Here is a 215-nt window from a genome sequence, read left to right on the forward strand (position 1 = left end):
GCCGTCTACGCCGCCAGACGCGGCCTCCTCGCCGTCTACGCCACCAGACGCGGCCTCTTCGCCGTCTACGCCGCCAGACGCGGCCTCCTCGCCGTCTACGCCGCCAGACGCGGCCTCCTCGCCGTCTACGCCGCCAGACGCGGCCTCCTCGCCGTCTACGCTGCCAGACGCGGCCTCCAAGTCGTCCACGCCGCCTGCCGCGGCCTCCAAGTCGT

The sequence above is a fragment of the Nematolebias whitei genome, chromosome 11, assembly GCF_014905685.2.
Source record: "Nematolebias whitei isolate Nwh7 chromosome 11, NemWhi1, whole genome shotgun sequence".
Classification (NCBI taxonomy): Eukaryota; Metazoa; Chordata; class Actinopteri; order Cyprinodontiformes; family Rivulidae; genus Nematolebias; species Nematolebias whitei.